Source organism: Anastrepha ludens, chromosome 6, assembly GCF_028408465.1.
Source record: "Anastrepha ludens isolate Willacy chromosome 6, idAnaLude1.1, whole genome shotgun sequence".
Classification (NCBI taxonomy): Eukaryota; Metazoa; Arthropoda; class Insecta; order Diptera; family Tephritidae; genus Anastrepha; species Anastrepha ludens.
Window position 1 is genome coordinate 115350428 of NC_071502.1, and position 18764 is coordinate 115369191.

At 31.8% G+C, this 18764-nt stretch overlaps 1 protein-coding gene across 8 annotated transcripts in view; it reads left to right on the plus strand.

Moving 5' to 3' along the window:
* LOC128868400 (venom metalloproteinase 3) overlaps positions 1–18764 on the plus strand; it is a 247771-nt gene that overhangs the window by 130447 nt on the left and 98560 nt on the right. The window lies entirely within an intron of this gene.

The window sequence follows — 18764 nt, forward strand, 5'->3', positions numbered from 1 at the left end:
TATTATTAAATGAAAAAAAAAATTAATTGTAAAAATAAATACTCTAAATACTAAACCCCGCACTCATACACAAATACATGCATATGTTGGCAAGTGTGTACTGCCCAAGAAGTTGCTGAAAGTCAAACAAAAGGCTTGAGCAATAAACCTGTGCTAATTCAAGCTGCTGTTTCACTGGTGCAGTGTTGCAAATTGATTTGTTTGGCTTGCTAATTTCGCCACAAGGTAACTTGAACAACCAAAAATAAATAAAACAATGTATTGTTATAATTTTTGTAGTTTTTTATGTGCTACGATTTTTTTTTTACTGTGCTTCGGTAGACTTGTAGCGACACTGATTTTGTAATGCACATTTATTTCTCAGTCGTTTTTTACTTCATCTAATAGCGCGTTAATTGTTTAGATACATACAAACATATATTGCTCGTTAGAGTGGAGTTTGTAACTGGAAAAGAAATAAAAATTTAAGAATTAAAATTGGAAACAAAAATGGCTGAAAATTTATGCAGCAGAATATGACGCACAAGAATCATGAAAAAAGTGGCAGCAAAAACTGCAAATATAAGACAGCAAATAAGAAGCCTAACAAAGGGCAAAAACTACAAAGCAATGCTTTTTTGTTTTTGACTTGAAACATGCATAACAAAGATTCTTTAAACTTTTAAAGTAAATAAATAAAAGTAGAGAAAATAAATAGCACACAAATAAAAATTAATAAGGCTTGCATAGAAACATAAAGCGTCGTATTCACAAAATTTCTTAATAGTGTTAGAAGTTCAATGAACTCATTGAAAAAATAAAAAAAATTGTAACTAGAGCTGATTTTTACTTCGAGTTTTAAAACTAATTTGAATATTAATAATTTTTACTTTGAGTTTTAAAATAATTTGAATATTGCAAAAACTGCAAATTTAAATTGATATTTCGAACCACAATTTAAAAACCTTGAAGGTGCAAAATGCCTCAGAAAATCAAAAGCATTTAAGTTGGTTTAGAAAAAATTGAATACTTGTACAAGATGGCGCAAAATTAAACATCCAATTCCGACATGGGGATTACCTTTACGTCATTTTGTAAAAATAAATATTGATTAAATTTTGAAAAATTCAACTAGTAAAACAAATACAGGAAATCAAAATGAAAAATAAATTTATAAATTTTATTAAATACTAGGTAAAACAATTTGTTTAATAAAAACTTTACACATGTTAAAATTTAAAAAAATTTTGAAACATTTCAAAGGCGTACAATGACCGAGAAAATCACAAAAAATGAAGTCAAAAAAGTTCAGCCAAAGAAAAACTTTTTAAACATTCAAACATAAAAAGTCGAAAAGAAAAAAATTTTAACAAAACGAACTACGAAAAAAGCTAAAAAAATGATGTAGGCAGCAAAAGCTTTTAAACATTTCTAGTATTACGAAATATTTTAGAAACTAAAAAAAAAACTGTATTTAAAAATTTTAACAAAAAGGCAGAAACCACTTTTAAAAAGTTATAGTAGTTCAAAACACTACAGAAAATCATAAAGGAAACTAAATTTTAAAATTAAAAATATTTAATTCAATTTAATTCAACATTTTTTTTACGAAACCTGTATACAAATAAAAATTGAAATAAAAACTTTTTCGAGAATTCCAAAGGCACAAGAGGCCTTGAAAAATAACAAACAATAAGATTTCAAAAAATCAGCCAAAGAAAGAAATTGTTAAACAAAATTGTTTTCAAAATTTTAACGAAAATGCAATAAAATAAGAATTATAAAGAAAAACTTTTTCAAAAATTCCAAAGGCACAAAATGCCTTGAAAAATCACAAACAATAAAATAAGAAAAATTCAGCCGAAGAAAGAAATTGTTAAACGAAGAAGCCGGTCTGTAGGCACAAAATACCTAAAACACTAAATTTTCAAATCTTCAAAAAGTATTACCTATTCTTATTTTGAAAAGTAGAAAAACAGTAGCTCGCTTCTCAAATTAATTCATTTTATTGGAAAAGTCAAGTTGAGGTTACATACCTGAAGATTGTGTTCAAACGCTCTCATAATGGACCCTCATTTCCTCAATGAAGATGAGTTGCACATAAAAAAGGTCTCAGTTGTACATTTCCAGCCAAACAGCTTCTCAATATCATTGTGAGATATGTATGTCTTGCTTTCTGGCATGAGTGCCAATAGGTAAGTGTTAATTAATAATGTCAACGAGCTTCGCACCGCCAGGCCTGCCCTAGGTAACAGACCAGAAATTTTCTTAAACTTGTTTTGGGTACATATGAGTTTGGTGATTCTACAGCCTAATATGCTACGCCATCCTTGACTTAATTGCTGGTGATGGGATGATGGGATTGCAGTAGAAGTAAATGCGACGCTTTATCAATCCAATTGACGCTGAGGCCTATTGTCCATTTGGGGTCATCAAGGAACCCTCTGACTATCTTCTCACCTTCTCATTTCTAGAATTATTTCATTAAATCTAAATTAAGTATCCCAAGAGTGCGAATGTAGGCACTACAGTCCTGAATTGCTTAATCAGCCACGATGCGGTTGGGAAAGAGGCCGGAGCCGAAAAATAGCAGAAAAAATTTCTCAGTAGCTTAACTCAATGAACTTGCATCATTCCCCAACTTCTAATCAATAAAGCCGCCAGCTAAACAAATTGCACGATCGCCTACATTGTGACATGTGTACATACATAGCTCCTCGCTTTAATTGCGAACAAAACAAAAGCAACAAACATATGAATGTGTGTATGAATATAAATTTCTATACAAACATACATGTGCATATGCATGTCCATACACATATGTATATATGTGGGATGTGTCGGCCAGCACTTGGTGGCTTGATCGCTTTTAATGATGCTGGTCTGACAGCAGTTCGACAAAGCTTTGGCTTGCAGCAGTGGCATTACAACAAACACATAGCTATCAGATATTTCGTAAATTAAAACATTTCTGTGCACATAATTATACTCGCATGGGTTGTTTGTTGGCATTTGTTAATGTTTTTCAGCCTGTCGCTCTAATTATTTGTGCGATGCGAGCGCAGAGACAAAAGGTCATTGATATAATTAGTAGAGATAAATAATCAAAAATATTGAAGAAAAAACGAAAATTTTAGATAACTCGTACAACAATTAAAAGTGACAAGCAAAGATTATATTTCAAGGAAATCTGAAAAAAATATGCACGCCACGCAGTATAACTGAGTTTTTTTGAATTTAAGGCATACTTTTGAGTTATTATTTTTTATTCGTCTTTATGAAAAAGTCTAAAAATGTCAGAAAGGGGTTAATGAGAATGTAAAGTTGTATAAGAAAAGAAAAATCCCATATTGGAAAATTTTTTTTAATTGCTCATTTTCGTATGTTTATTGGATTTACAAAGTGGCACAAAATTAATCATCTCATCGTAAGGTTCATAATTTTTGCAATTTGACACTTGGAAACTAGACAGCTGCTATATATAAGCAGACAAGCAATTGAGTGGATTAGATTGGATAGAATAAAGATGTCCAGCAGCATTGGATGACTTATTTTGCACCACTTTCTATTAGTGCGTAAAAGCAAAAAATAATTTTTTATACAATATATATCCAGAACTTTCACATATTTAATTTCATTTATAATATTGGTTTTTCTCCATAACTTCAATGCAAATTTTAAATTGGAGAATTTCCAACTTTAATGAAAAATTTTAAATGGAAATATATTATTTTTTAAAGAAATTTTAACTTTCATAAACCAATTAACTTAACATATTTTCTCGGTACTTGCTGTATTTAAATTATTCATCTGCTCAATCCGTCAAATTTTTACCACATTTCTGGCAATATAAAAATTATTAAAAAAAATTTTTTAAACAAAAATAAAATTTCAGTTAAAACTAAGTTGAGAAAAAAATGTTTGATTAAAAACAAAATTTGTTTTGTGACCCCTGCAGCTACTCAAAGAAAATTACTAAAAGAATAGTAAGAAAATTGCAAGGAATTTTCAAATTTCTTGCATAACATATGTTTTTTTTTATATTGAAAGAATTTCGAATTTTTTAAAATGAAAAAAAGGGCAAATTTTAGATTGGTAGTAAATTACTTTTCTAATTGAAATTATTTTAAGGGTTTCAGCGGAAAAAACACTATTTTTGGGAATTTTTTTCTTAAATATGGATTGGGCAATTTTATTAAAACTTTTTGCACATGATTAAGCATACTTTTAACTATATTCTGTAATATTCATGCGGAAATACTTAAAAATAAGCCGGTGACAGACCATGCCCGGAACGTCTTAAAAAAAACATTTTGCAGTGATCACTGTATCTCGGTCGGAAATTATCTGAAACTAAAACCTATTTTTGGTGGCGGTCTAAAGTGAAAACTTCTATTTTCAACGAAAATTTCCGTCATTTCGGGGGCGGGAAACCCCCTTTATGACAAAACAAAAAATATAAACTAAACGTTGGGGGGAGGAATTTTATATGAAGAAAATGTGTACCAAGTTTGGAATGAATCGGTCAAATAGTTTTTAAATGGCGGCGATCACCGACTTTCGATCCTCAGATCAGCTTAAAATTTTGGGAATATATTCTTGAAATGTTAAACCATAAGATAAGACAAAAAAATCGATTTTTTAAAGTGCAAACCCTTGCCCCCCCCCCTTAATTTAAAAAAAAATGTGGTTCCTGCAGAAAGTTACTAAAAGAATTGCAACAAAGAATCAAGCCATTTTGAAATATTTTGAAAATTTTGTTATTATATTTTTTTTATATTGAAAGATTTTTTTAATCTTCTTTAAATCAGTAAGTAAATTACGTTTTTAATATATTAGAAAGAATTTTACATTTATTAAACAAATTGGTTTGAGATATTTTATCATTACCTGTTGTATTTGAACTCCTACTTACCTCTTGAAATCCTTAAAAAAATTAACATAGAAAGTTTTCGAAATTTCTAGAAAATGAAAGTTTTGGATTTTTTCAACACTTTTTTCCTAACAAATTTCTTAACACTTTTTTTTCATTCAAAGCACATATTTTAAAATTTTTATAATTGGCAAATAAGGGTCAAGAAATTTCAGACCAATATATATATGTCTTTTACCAGCATTTGTTAATGCAATCTTCTTAATGAAATTTTTTCAATTCATAAATTAAATAAAAAAAACAAAAATTACCATATTTTCGCTGCTGTTCCTGCACTTGAGTCATACACTAACATTTATGCTCAATTGCCCAATTAAAATTACAAAAAGAAGTATAGAAATTTCAAGCTAACGCCAACGTCAGTGACAGAGCCACTGTCATTACCATGACCCCATGGCGGTCAAAACAAAATTTCATACATATTTGGCCGCCGCATTGCACATACAGCAAACAAGCGAATATGTTGTGGGTTACTGACCATCAAACAAACGTATGCGCAGCAAAATAAGTAACAAAAGAAAATTGTGCAAAATATGTAGCAGAAATGTGATAACAAACACCAAAAAAAAAAAAAAAAAAAAAAAACGAAGCAAAAATGTTGTGACATTAGAGCTAGTTCGGCAACACCTTGACCAAATTGCCGTACACTTATTTTAATATTTTTTTTGTTTTTGTTTTTTGCCAACTTTTTGCTGCTTTACTACAGACATACTTATTGTTATTAATTCTTCTATGTTTTGAAGCAAATATTTTAAATTTCTTATAACTACACTTTGGTTGATCATATTTCATGTGCGAACAAGTAAAAAAATTTCCACACACACCGCGTACATACATATCTCGTACTTTGTAGCTTGGAAAAGAGACTGCGCTTTTTTTTTGCATTTTTTTGCTGCTCGAAATTTGCTTTGCGTAAATTGCTCACTTCCAGCAATTGTTGCACGAACTGGTTGGCTGCCATAATTTCAGCTAATTATAAACGAGCTTAATAAATGTGTTTGAGTTTATTGTTTTTGTTTTTTTTTCTGTTCATTTTTTTTCTTGGCGCATTTTGTTTTTAAATATTTGCTATTAAACAATATGCAATTAGCATTTTTTACGGCTCGCAAAGTGTCACACAATTCATTGCGATTTCATTGAGGCGATTGTGACTGGGTCTGAGGCTGTGGCTGCCACACATTTGTTACGTGCGAATATTGTGGCCATTTTGCTCACTCACTCAATTCTTTTTTTTCTGCTGTTGAGAGGTTGACTGACTGACTACCGCTTTACATATCCCCGCTGATCTCATATCACGTCGCACGGCTTCTCTTCACTTCATTCCGCCTCATTTCATCTCCCATTACTTCATTGTACTGATGGTAACCTTGCAACATATCTGCGACTTGTAGCTTTTTCACACATAAATTCATGTTTTTTTTTGTTCCTCTTTCTATCAGCTCGGTTTTGCAAGATATTTGGTTTTTCATTTGCTTTGCTTTATAATAATTTTTGCAGCATTTTTGTAATAGTTTATCTTTGCTGGAATATTTTTTTTTTTTTGAATACCGCAACCTTAGCCAGTCGTCGACTATTGTAGGTAATACGTATTATTGCATTACATTGGTTTGGTCACCACCCATAATTTTTCTCGCGCAACACTTAACACCCTACCGCCAGGTTCGCTACGTAAGTATTTCATTACATCTCTGTTTACTTGGCTGTTATGATTATGATGATGGTGGTGGTGGGTATTTTTGAGGTATAAGATATAAGATATATGATATAAGAGATAAGATATAAGATATAAGATATAAGATATAAGATATAAGATATAAGATATAAGATATAAGATATAAGATATAAGATATAAGATATAAGATATAAGATATAAGATATAAGATATAAGATATAAGATATAAGATATAAGATATGAAATATAAGATATAAGATATAAGACATGAGATATAAGATATAAGATATAAGATATAAGATATAAGATATAAGATATAAGATATAAGATATAAGATATAAGATATAAGATATAAGATATAAGATATAAGATATAAGATATAAGATATAAGATATAAGATATAAGATATAAGATATAAGATATAAGATATAAGATATAAGATAAAAGATTTAAGATATAAGATATAAGATATAAGATATAAGATATAAGATATAAGATATAAGATATAAGATATAAGATATAAGATATAAGATATAAGATATAAGATATAAGATATAAGATATAAGATATAAGATATAAGATATAAGATATAAGATATAAGATATAAGATATAAGATATAAGATATAAGATATAAGATATAAGATATAAGATATAAGATATAAGATATAAGATATAAGATATAAGATATAAGATATAAGATATAAGATATAAGATATAAGATATAAGATATAAAATATAAGATATAAGATATAATGAGATAAAAAATAAAATATAAATATGTGAAAAATAAAAGATAAAAAACAAACTAGCTATAAATATTAAAAATGCCAACGTATAACTTAATCAGCCAACCAATCTCTCACTTTAGTTCCATTCTCCCATTCATCCATCACACTTCCGCTTCGCTAACTCTAACCCTTCCCCAGCCGCAGTTGGCTCACATCAATCACCTTGGCTTCAGGATATTTAATTTTTATTTGCTTATCATAATCTCACATCTCTTGCCATTGAACAAACAAATCCAAGTAAACCAATTTATTCACGTAATTAAATATTTTGCTTAGCTTATAATTCGTTCCATATACATACACTGTTTTTTCCCCATTTGTATACACTGTTTTTTACACATGTATGTATGTAAATAAATCTTCACGTGCTTAACCATGTGAATTTACCACATTTTGCCACAGACGGAAACGTGCTGCACACAAATAGACCAGCGAAGGCAATGAGTGTAATAAAATTAAAATTAATGTGAAAATGAGGCAAAGAAGTCCATTGAGGTATATTCAAAGTAATAAACACTTTCATATTTACCGTAAATTGCCATTTTAGTTTATTGTGAGTAAGCTTATATATTTAGCTCTAATGAAATAAAAACGAAGCGAATTGAGAGGTGTGGCTAGTTGCCTCTATTTCAAGATTATGATACTGAAATATGTACTACTCATGTTTATATGTATATATGTAGGGATGTAAGTTCATACATAGCGTTCTTACTAACGAACAACTTAAATAAATGCTAGAATACAGATTGTCATTTTTATAAATAAATAAATAAAAATGCAAATATATGGAATTTGTCTCTGTTAAATCATCTAAATTAGGTTTTGCACAAACCTCTAATTTCGGCCTACACAATTCGCCATTGTATTCCCGATCTAGGCAGTTACAGCTACAGTGAGTGGCATGAAATCGCTACAGTCGTAACTAGTCTGGTTGCGTGAACACCCTTTGCACTACACAGACAGAGGTTGGGTGGAAAATAGTCTACGTGTCCATTTTAATTAAAGCTGAAGATTGTATGGCGCAGCCCTAAATTCAAAAATTTCTATAGATACCACAGAATTGTAGAGCATCGCATGTTCAATAAGCCAAGCTTATCGACTGTTATGTTACTCGACTAGTTACCTTACCATTCGAAAAGATAGCAATATTTGCTTTGAAGCCAAGCTTGAGATATCCGACTAGTCCCTAGACTATCCGGAAAGAATAGTGGACTCTTGAAGTGTTTGTCGAAGCAGATCTTCGAGCATATAAAACTACGAATTCTCGCTATTTCCAGATTTGCCCACTTCCTCAACCACAGTTCTATGACTACTAAGTGGCAGCTCACATTCAAAGCCTCTATGAGACATTATCTGATCATTTAGTGATTCCAAAGCATACCTACTCTTGCAGCCCACCCTTCGTTCGTCTCAATGATTTTACAGAAAAATTACGAACCCTAAGAAATAACCCAAAGTATCCCCAGTTTGTACATCTAAGCCAAGAGTTCCGCTTCAGACTCTGCATGAATATTTAATAATAAACTCTTTGGTAATGTTGAACCGACTTTCATCGTAGGGAGACCTACAGGACTTATTACCTTTCGTATTCAAGCTCCAGTTTAGATTGAGTGCCACTGTATGAGGGAAAAAAAGAATAGCTTTGAATTTAATAATTTGACTCACAGGCAGAAGGCGTTCAAATCACTCGGCAATCTTCAAGGTGGCCATGAAATGCCGCATATCTGGACGGCTGAACCATTTCGCATAAAATTTGGTTCGTTTAGTTCCTCGTCATTGCGGCATCGCGCGGAATTGTAGCGAGATTTGGCAACAAACTTCATAAAAAACAATCAAAGTACAGAAGCAATCACAAAGGTATACCTATACAAACATGAAAGCTACTTATTTTTGAGAAATTTTGAAGTATAGTGACCAAACGATGGTGTAACAAACCCATCTGCGGAATCGCTGAAAAATTTGGCCGACTCTCAATGCTAAACTCGAAGAATCGCTGCTGAGCCAAAATAAGCTACCCTTCGCGTAGTGATTTCTTTTATAACGTGATGTTACTGATAGGCAGACACATTTCTGCAGAAGCTGTATAAATGTAAAAGAGGAAGAGACAATTTTGCGGTTTCGGTGCCACTGTTCTACTCCATCCAGCTGAAGATTCATCACTTCATGCAGATAATTCTTCAATGAATTGGCAGATCTTATCAATATGAAAAGCGGGGATCTGCAAAAGTTTTTGAAAAGTTCTAATTGATTTTTTTGGGAGATCAGGACATATGTGGCATTGCAATGAGCTATGAGCCTGAGTGTGGGCAACCGCCACAACCTAACCTAATCTAGCCTAGCCTTGGAATTTACTTGACACAGTTCTACAGCCACGCTTGTGAAGACAAATAAATTCATTGGTTTTTCTATATTTTTATAATTATAATTTTTTTATTATTTTTATTATTATTATTTTTTTTTTTTTTTTTGCTTTTGTTTTTGGAAAAGTTTTTCAAAGTCAATATGAGACTATTACTATTTATTAACATATCAATGGCAAAATACGATTCATACGAAATTCCGTTCCAATTTTTTGTATTTTTGGTATTACTCCATTTCGACTTTGCTTAAATAGAGCTAAAGCTTTAGCAAAGTAAACGTTATGGGTCACTTCATAAAGTAATATTTACAATGTGCACTAAACAAGTTACACACACACATACATATGTAACATAGATCCAATTTCCTAATCATAAATCGATCCCAATTTTTTTACTCATTCATTTGCCTTAGTAACTCCTCAAAGCACTCGCACTGCGCCACAGCCAACTTCAAGGGCTCACACACGGGCATGTGCGTTAGTGCATGTCATGTGGCAATCAGCAATCGCAACATGGAGGTGACCTTTACGCGCCACTGCGTATAAAAAGAAAATTATGTTTGTTCAAAGAAATAACCAGCCAAGTAACCTTAGTAGTTATGAGATAATTAGCCAGTGAAGGAGAGAAAATGGCTGTAAAGCAGATGAACAACTAACCGAAATTTAAAAGAAAAAATTAAACATAGCACACGTCAATCAACTGCAGCAAGCATTCATATGCACAAATACAAAAATTTATTAAATCGTTAATAAATAAAGATAGTATATTTATAAGCTATATTAATAGGTATTCATACCGGCATACGTTGTTGTACGTAGCGTTGTAGTTTACAACAAATCTCCACTAATCACACACTTCAGCTTCACCACTTTTGCTATGATTTGCTGCGAATCATTTCAAACTCCTTTTAAATGGCAATAATTCATTGTCTTGTCATCAGCTTAACGACGACAAAAACAAAAACAGAAATAAAAGTAAAAACAAGAAATAGTTCATAACAATTTCTGCCTCTGAAAATCAACCTCTCATAGGCTTTAATAGGCCTTTCGAATTTATTTTATGGATTCATTTGTTTCAGCTGTTTTTTTTTATTTCAGTATTTCAGTTGCAACATGCAACATTATTGCATCAAAATGCAATTCATATTATTGGCGCCTTGTTTTTTGATTTTTGTGCTGTCAGCATTACGTAATAATGTTTATTTAAATTACGACTGGCTACTGTGGTTGCTGTCTAAATGGCAGACAATTAAGGAAACACAATTTGGAAAATGAGATTCGAAAGTATACAATTTGAATTCCAAAAGGCGTATAAAGAAATATAATACCACTTTACAAAAGCATATTTGACACAGAAAGACGATCATATAATCCTGAAAGTAAATCCTGAGTAGATCGTGCAATTTTTATACAACGAATTAGATTTTCAAATATTGGTTATAAAAATCTCTATATGACGATTAAGAAATGAGTGGGTATTTCTGTAGTACTTTTGTCAACTGCAAGTAAATGCTTATATTGACGTCATTTGTGTCTCCGATAATCCCCCTCAATTCAATATTCAAAATAATTAATTCATTCTGACAAATATTTTCGTAGTGCATTTTATAAGAGGGATCTCAAATGTCTTATTAAAAAGGGTTTCTTCCACTTTTCTTAGAAAAGTGGTCAAACTGACTCATGAAAATGGCCAAACTGACTCGTGAAAGTGGCAGCTAGGGGGTTAAAATGCTCCACAAAAATAATGCTCGTTGCATTATACTGCAGAACATTCGAAAAATACTTAAATATCGACCGAAAACTCTTTCTAAAAGTGATGTACAGATTTCCTAATCCAAAATTTGAAAATTTAAACCAGTGCAAAACAGGATTGAGACGTATTTATTCTACAAAAATAAGCCGCTCATGATGTACTTTCAGAATTATATACATAGTTCATTTTTTGTTGCTATCAAAGAGGTAAAATTTGTTTGTACTGTTTTAATGCGTTCCTCGAATGCTGATTTCGGCATTTATTTTTCTATTTCTATTTTCTATATTATTTCTATTTTTCTAGCAGATACCTGACAGCAGAGATAAAGAGACAACAGATTACAAAAGATTAAAATTTGCATTCACGCGTATAAGAAAAATTAAACAGAACACAGTTAACAGAACAGCAATTGCCAGTGGCCACTTAGTTTTGTTTTTATTCCTGTAGTTGCTAAGGGGAACTCTCTTTACATCTAACAGCCATTTAGCTTAATAGAATCCACTAACAGGAACGCGTTAATGTTAACAGACAGGTGTCGACATATTTGCTTAGCAGCGCCCTTCAAATCTGTTGTTGGAACTCTCTTTGCACCTAACAGCTAGAGTTCACTAACAGGAACTCGTTAATACTATCAGACTGTAGCGGCCATATTTGCTTAGTAGCGTCCTTCAAATCTGTTGTTGGTAGCTAAATAACCATTAGTATTCTAATATATCCATTAAGTGACTAATTGATCTTATTGCGCCGCCTAGGAAAGCTGTCTTTTGTTTTTAAGTGGTTAAGTGGTAGAAATTTGAAAACAATTTTTTTTGTTTGCTTATAAAATCCTGTAGTAACCCTAAAAGCGATATTCTAAAAGTACTTATATAGGTGGAAAAAATGTCTATATACCTTCTAGTTGCAATTTTGGCGCAACGCCTTTCAAAACAATTAGTGATTCCCTAATACCTACACTTGCAATTAAATTCTCCATACTTTTTCCCCGAAGCAAGTAGTTTTTCTGCTCGATGCTTTTTTAGTACTTCAGTGCTTTTGTCTATATTCTCATGGGAAGCTATATGACTCGATTATCATTGCATAACCAAAATTTCTCTTTTTTACACTCATCTATCCTTATCCAATTCACCACACTTAATTCCCACAAAACGTATAGAAGGGTAACTCCCAATTAATATAGTATTGATTTACATGCAAGACAGCTTCGCGCGGCATTTAATGACTGCTAACTCACTAAGCGTACTGCGTACCTAGCCAACCGCTGCCCGCTCGTGCGTTCACTACGCGCGCTTGCATTCTGCTCGTAATGCGTGTGACTTAATGCGCGCTATAAACATTTTTGATATGAAACAAATTCACTTTGCTTACAAGTGGGCTAATTTGCATTTTAAGTATAAAGTGGTACGCAAACATATGTATGCCTACGCAGGTGTGTGTGTGTGCAAAGGTGTGCGCATGTTTTGCATAAAAAGTTGTTGAAGACAATTTGTAGCGGCCGCAAAACAAAGAAATAAACACAAACGAAAAAAGTGCTGATTTGTTGTAGAAATTACTAAATTGCACATTTCCTTTGCTGTGAAAATTAGAAAAAATTTGCATACGAAATGAGTTATGCTCGCAAGCAGTAAATTAAAATTGCTCTTTAGTTGGACATTGAATGCGTGTAGCGTTTGGCGGCAAGTGGGCGCACAGAAGTGATGTAGTGCTTGTGCCAGATATTTTTTTTACTCCCTTAGCACAGAAAAAAGTTTTAAAGCAAATGGTTATTTAATTGTAATTTTTTTAAGTTACGAATCAATAAAACGATTTAATTGATTAGTGCAAAAAATGGCACATTTTTAAACAGTGGCTCAGATTTCCAAAGAAGCCAAAGGCTTTAAAAATCATTGATTTTCCTTTTTGCCCTAAAATAATTATTTTAAAAATCATATTAAATGAAAAAAATTACACTTGAAATGGCACAAAAACATTTCCCAAAATTTATGGGCAAGAAACAATTTATATTAATAAAACATTTTTTCCCCAATACTTTTGGACAAAAATATATATATTTTTTAAATAATTGCTTAAGAAAGCATTTTTTCCTTTTTTTCTAAAATAATTTTTTAAAAAGCTTATTTTGTTTAAAAAAACTTTTCCTAAACATGTTGGTGAAAAAGAGTTTGGAGAAAAAAAATATTTTGTTTTAAATAATTGCCTTAGAAAGCAATTTTTTTTTATTCTAATTTATTTTATTTTAAAGCGCATGTTTTACCTTAAAAAATTCGAAAAAGCCTTGTTAATAAAAAAATGATATTAAAATTTACAAAAAAATTGTTCCCAAAAATTAAAAAAAAAAATTTTTTTGGCTAAAGCAAAAGGCCTTAGAAAGCTTTTTCTCTCTATCTTTATTATTTCAAAAGTCAAATTTTATTTTCAAAAATTTAAAAAACAAAATTTTAATGAAAAAATAATACTATAAATGACAAAAACAAAATTTTCTCCAAAAATTTTAGACAAAAAGCAAATTTTATTAATATTTTTTTCTCTAAAATTTTTAACAAACAAATTTATATTTAATTGCTTTAGAAACCATTTTAGACTTGGTTTCTAAAAAGTTATTTTAATAAACACGTTTTATCTTATAAAATCAAAAAATAAGCTTTATTACAATAATAATAAAAAGGACCCTCAAAATGTTTCCCAACATATTTTATCTTAAAAATAAAAAATAAAAATATTTGTAAAAATAACAAAAAAAGATGTATCCCAAAAATTTTTAACAAAAAAATTATTGTAGTTTTTACTTAAATAATTGCTTTAGAAAGCAATACTTTTTTCTAACATAATTATTTGAAAGAGCATATTTTATAAAAAAAAATTATTAATCAAAAAATTACATCAAAAACTACAAACGAAAAAATTTCCAAAATTTTGAACAAAAAAAAAATAAATATTAATAGGTCTATTTATAAGTTCGTGCGGTTTTACAACAGATGGCGTAACTTGATTATTATTCCATCGATCCACATTTCCAAACATTCATTGGAGAGCTACTGTCGTAAGGCACAAACGTCAGTATAAGTTTTTTATTTGAAGCGTAAACAACAATATTTTTACCACACTTGAAAATGTCGAATTTCGTGCCAAATAATGTGTTTTTGCGGGGAATTCTTCTTCATTATTTTAATATGAAGAAAAAAGCAGCCGAAAGTCATCGTATCTTGGTGGAAGTTTATGGTGAGCATGCTCTATCTGAGCGAACGTGCCAGAAGTGGTTTGCACGCTTTAAAAGTGGTGATTTTGGCTTGGAAGACGAAGAACGCGAGGGTGCGCCGCCAAAGTTCATGGATACCGAATTGGAGGAATTGCTCGAGATCAAGATCCGGCTCAAACGCAAGAAGAGGTTGCAAAAACTTTGGGAGTTGATCAATCAACCATTTCCAAACGTTTAAAAGCCATGGGAATGATCCGAAAGGCAGGCCATTGGGTGCCGTATGAATTGAAGCCAAGAGACGTTGAACGCCGTTTTATGGCATGCGAACAACTGCTTCAACGGCACAAAAGAAAGGGTTTTTTGCATCGAATTGTGACTGGCGATGAAAAGTGGGTCCATTACGACAATCCAAAACGTCGGGCAACGTATGGATACCCTAGCCATGCTTCAACATCGACGTCGGCGCAGAATATTCATGGCCTGAAGGTTATGCTGTGTATCTGGTGGGACCAGCTGGGTGTTGTGTATTATGAGCTACTGAAACCGAATGAAACGATTACGGGGGATGTCTACCGACGACAATTGATGCGTTTGAGCCGAGCACTGCGAGAAAAACGGCCGCAATACGCCGATAGACACGACAAAGTTATTTTGCAACATGACAATGCTCGGCCACATGTTGCACAAGTGGTCAAAACATACTTAGAAACGCTCAAATGGGATGTCCTACCCCACCCGCCGTATAGTCCAGACCTTGCGCCATCCGATTACTATCTCTTCCGATCGATGCAACATGGCCTGGCTGACCAGCACTTCCGTAATTACGATGAAGTCAAAAAATGGATCGATTCGTGGATTGCGGCAAAACCGACCGAATTTTTCACAAAGGGAATCCGTGAATTGCCAGAAAGATGGGAAAAAGTAGTAGTAAGCGATGGACAATATTTTGAATATTAAATTTGTAACCATTTTACGTCAATAAAGTTTCAAATTTCGAAAAAAAACCGCACGAACTTATTCATAGTCCTATTATATATTTTTTTAAACAATTGCCTTAAGAGGCATTTTTTTCTTAAAAGCTTAAAAAATTACTACTTTTTTATGTTGAAAGCAACCGAAGGTATTTCACTTTAAAGAACTCTGTACCAAATTTTCAACATGGATTGAGTCTCGAAATTCTTAAATATTTTTCAAAATTTTTTCAGTTTGCCTCTTATTATAGGTACCGAAATCTACAACTAAAACAAATTTTTGAAGAATTAATGACAATATCGGATCACGTGACATTCGAACGCGCTGCGGAATTTCACCACCCAAAATGACTTGCATGGCTTAACTTTATGCTGAATCCCAAAATTTTCATTTAGTGATTTTCCAGCGACCAGCATATTTAATGATATAGTTTTTCAATCACGTTTTCGATGAAGAAGTTTGTGAGAACAAGTTCGTATATTCCATCAAATATTTATTTATAAATGCAAATAGATGCGGAATCCGCCACGTGACGTCCAAGCGCCCAACGTTTCTTGCACACCGTCATTCTATTTAAACATTTCATTTTTCGCAAAAGCATGCAAATTATAATATATTCACATTCACATGCACATGCAATTTTATTGTTATTAGGTACCTATTTTATTGACTTCAACAAATTTAATAGTCATTAATCTTGGTAAGCTGCTTAATTACAGCCGCGCTACTCTTTGACTGCCAGTAGTTAGAAATAGTTAAAAAACAGGGAAAAAATTATTGTCAGCCAACTTGTTTGCTTAGCTTGAAGATGTACACTTTCGGTTTCATTACGTTTCGTTTTGTTTCTTCTTCTTCTCCTTCTTGTTCTTCATCTGCGTTAACTTCTTTTGCAAATATCAAGGCTATCAACTACAAGACATGCTGAATTGTCTGTAATTACAAATACAACTCAACTATGCTGAGATGCCAGTTGGCAGCTGGCGGTGATTGCAACAGCGAAGAACCAACAAAATGCCATCATCTTTTTCTTGTTTGTTTCGGGGTGACTATAAAATGTATGGTGGTAAGACGAGAACAACACTTCTTACTTGTTTTGCATGTGAAATATTAAAGTAAGAAGAAGCAGCTTAAATATGCAAATTGAGATTTAAGTTTCGGACAAGCACAATCGCCGCTGACCAACCGGCTTGACTGATTTGATTGGCATTTCATTTGAATTCGCCTACTTTGCGTGGAATTTTTTTTTCTAATTGTTAATGTTTTATAGATTTTATTTTTCATACTTTAAGTGAGTAGATTGGATATAAATTTATAAAATTCCTTATAGAAGGTCTTTAAATTTACATTATGTTTAAAGTTGTTTAAATTCAGTGTAAAATACCGAATATCTGCTTACAAAAGAGCATAGCAACGCTTCAATCGATTTGCGAACGGGCGGGACGTACGAGCTTCGCTAGAGCGGAGGTAATGAAATTAATGATGAACTCACTACCGCGGGGTCGACAGCAGATTTTCACAGTCCAGACCCATACTGTGGTACCAACTGGCCAGAAGCTTAACTCGGGGTAAATAGTTGAGAAAATATTCAAAGAATTAACCACTGGGAAGTCACAGAGAAATCCGGCAAGCCAGCCATTTTTTATCAGACATTTATCTACAATAGAAAATTGCTTAGCATGCGTAAAGCAGGCAGCAGGAAAATAGTAGGTTTTCTAAAAGGTCACTATAACTTAAATTGCCATCTCTCAAAAAGTATTATTAAGAATGAGACAGAGTATAGACTGTGTGTGGATGGTGATGAAGTCACAGAGCATATCCTTTGCAACTGTATTGCCTTGACAAAGACAAGACTACACATCTTTATCCAATTCAAAGGGAGACGAATGAAATTAAGAATACCCTTGTTGCAGATATTCTGAAATTTGTCCGCAAGATGGAAAATTTACTGAAAGAATTTGATTTCCAAACATTTCCCAGCATGAGGCAGGGAATATCTCGGTTAAATGGAAGCTGATATATTACTTTTAATAGCATTGGCGCTAGTAAATAAGACTGGTATTAACTACTTCTAAAACATGTAGTCGGGCACAAAAGATCTTTTAGGTCGAAGTGCCTGCCATTGGGCATAATAGAGATACTAAAATTATTATTATTATTATTAATTATTCGCTAGAGCGGCATTTTTCACTCATTTGCTTTACATATTCAATAGGAGCATCGGGAAATGCCACTAATAAGTTTGCAGTGATTTCTGAGCATAGTTTCAGCTATTAACGAAAACTATACGAAAAAATTCTGAAGCAGGCGCTTTTCGATAATACCAAAAAAGAAGGTTTTCCCAAACATTTTGAACAAAAAAAAATTTAAATGGATGTGAGTTTTAGTATGGTCTCAGCTATTGATAAAACAAAATAAGAAACAAAGTCAGACGGTAACGTTTTTGGAAAATACAAAAAAAATTGTTTCCAAACATTTTCAATACAAATTTTGTGTTTTCTTCTTTTTTTAATTTTTTTTTTTGGTTTTTTAATTGAGACTTGCAGAGATTTATGAGAATAGTCTCAGCTATTAATGAGCAAAATACCAAAACATAAAATTTTTTCGCCAAAGATTTTAAACAAAAATTTTGTTTGTTTTTCTTTCTTCAAAAAAAATTTAAATCTTCCGGTGATTTCTTAGCATAGTCTCAGCTATTAATGAGAAAAATAAAAAAGAATTCTGACGGTGTGTTTTTCGAAAGTTCTAAAAAAATTACCAAATATTTTGAACAAAAATTTAGTTGTTTTGTTTTTAAATCATTTGAAACTTATAGTGATTTCTGAACTTAGTCGCTGCTATTTATGAGAAAAAATAAATAAATATTCTGAGCGGGTATTTTTCGAAAATTCCAAAAAACTGCTTTTCCAAACATTTTGAACAAAAAACTTTTCTTGTTTTTCCAAAAAAGTTTTGAAACTTTGTATTTGAAAAAAAAGCAAAACCTTTTTTAAAAATTAAAATAAAAAAATATTTTTCCTTAATGACATCCATTGGCATTTGTAAATGTGTGTTTGTTCACCAGTATTAGAAAAATATTAAGCTGTACTTTTATCAATTATTGCACACTGTTTTCGT